The following is a 2,486-nucleotide window of genomic DNA, read 5'->3' as shown; positions in this document are numbered from 1 at the left end:
TTGTGGATTATATGACTGTGAGTAGTTTTTGCCGCTCGTAGATATTGGTACTGAAAGAAATATATACCATTGCTTACACCGTTAATGCACCACCAATTACTCTTGTAAGATATCATGTCCCTTATGCGTGTGTAGTTAGTTACCTTACTCATCTATAAGCCGGAACACAGCAAAAGCTAGAAGGTAGCCATAATCCCTACCACGAGTAAAATATTACGAAGAAATTATTATTACTTATTTTTAATTATGTTTTATTAATTTTATATTATAATTAATTATATAGATTTAAAAGTATATTTTTGCTAAGAAATCCCTTAACTTTTTAATTAATATAAAACTGAAGATGTTTTTAAGGGCTTTGAATAAAATCACTGCGATATGTGAGATTTAAATTTTGTAGTTCATTTTCATGTTAATAAAGACAAAGCTACTTATTACAAGTTAGGAAAAACATTAATGTAAAAATCGTTGATGCGTTGCCACATATCAATGTTAACATAGAAACAATTTTAATACACCAAAAGTTACAAAAGAAAACCAATGAAAATATCGTCCTGAGCTCACAATAAGACAATGCTATTCTAACAATTGCCATGGCGAAAGACTTTAGCGAGTTGTTAGTTTAAAAGAGCAAGCTACATGTTTCTAGTGCATAGTAAATATGGCTAGCATCCACTCGACTGTGTTGGTAGTAGTGACATTGTTTGCTGTGACTGTAATTTGTTTAAACAACGATACCACGGGCGCTTCAGATACTGAACCGAAGGAGGCAAAACCAAGTGGCGTAAGTAGCTCGTTAATATGATCGATATTTTTAAGCAAAGCTCCTTCATTTTGACACATTAATAAATATATCGACATGGTCATTAAAGCTTCAAATAATTTTCTAATTAAAATTATAAATAACTATTGTACAAATCACGTCCGCCTGAAATGGTGGCAAGAATGCTAGCAGCATTTCCCCTTTGAATCGCAAAAACAAGAGAGGCAATAAGATGGGATGTTATATTTTCAATATTATTCATTTACTTATAATTTCCATTTATCGTACTATCTACATATAAATAGGCAAAGACGGATAAGTTCAGTACCTTATATACCTTTGTTTGTCAACAGATTTTCTATTTTTTACGTAGTTTCTAACATTGATGAACTTTATTGTTATCAATTTAAAAAAACAAATATCACCATAATCAATAATTGAAGAAAATGTATTTATTTGAAGTCAATTATATTACATTTAGTTTAAGATAATTAATAATTAGATTTGATAAATAATAAAGAATATTTTCAGGCATTAGCCAGTTTCGGGAGGATGATCGTTGATGTTCCCCTGGGTATCGTAGAAGCGTTTAAAGACGTGAGTATACTTTTCTTTAAAATAATTTCACTTAATAAAAATGCCATTATTACTTTTAAAAATTGTTTTTTAGAAATATACCATACTTTAATATTTCATGTACTATAACTTTAATAACTATATTATAACTATACTTATACAGATTATAACAATAAATAACAAACAAATCGATCGACCAGTTTCTGTATTATACGTACATACTTCGTACAATCATATGAGGAAAGAAAGAACGTTCCTTTTTGAAATCGGATGAAAATTATTTGCACTCATTACCCTCACTCACATAAAAAATAAATAATAAAATTTTTTAGTAAAAACGGACGTTAACGCCTTTTAGACGGCGTGTTTTTGCTATTAATGTGTAGTGTTTTTATTTATATTGTTTTTATTTTATATACTATAAAAATTATTGAACATAGTTTCCTTAATAAACCAATAATTTAATAAAAACTGGAATTTTAATATACATAAATACAATACTTAAATATATAAATTGTTAATTTTCAGGGCGCCGAAGTAATCGAAAGTGTTGTTCTCGCGATAGTGCGTGGTATTTTCACCTAAATATCCAATCTAACTTTGGCGGAAGTTCAAAATGCAGCAGGCTCGACTGTGCTCTATATAAAGTTTAATAACATAAATCAAGCAATAAGTTAATTTGCAAAACACACATACATTTAATTGCATTTTCATTAAACAACTTCTAATTAACAAGTATTTTTGTTAATTGTATTATTTTAAATGTCTTATACTCTTTTAATTTCGTCAGCAAGAATCCGTTTATTTCTTACAGCTTGACTATAATTTGTAACTTTCTCGACCATGTTGCTCTATATGCTGGAAGAGTGTGTAATCAGCTTTTGAGACGACATTTCTTAAATACTATAAATAGAAAAGCAAATTAAAAACTCAGTGGTCGGCGGTGAGTTATGGCTTTCGATCTAATTTTATTTATTTCTTATATTTAGCAGTCTTTTAATAATTTTTAGATTCCAATAATTTTTGAGAAATTTAATTTAAAAAACAATAATCATTTATTTATTTTCTAACTAAAATGGTAACGTTAAAATTATAGTAAAGAAAAATATTCTGGAACTTAAATTAAAAAAGAGGCACATATTTTAAT

This window comes from Nymphalis io, chromosome 4 (assembly GCF_905147045.1).
Source record: "Nymphalis io chromosome 4, ilAglIoxx1.1, whole genome shotgun sequence".
NCBI classification, from domain to species: domain Eukaryota; kingdom Metazoa; phylum Arthropoda; class Insecta; order Lepidoptera; family Nymphalidae; genus Nymphalis; species Nymphalis io.
This window is presented reverse-complemented; position numbering follows the sequence as displayed.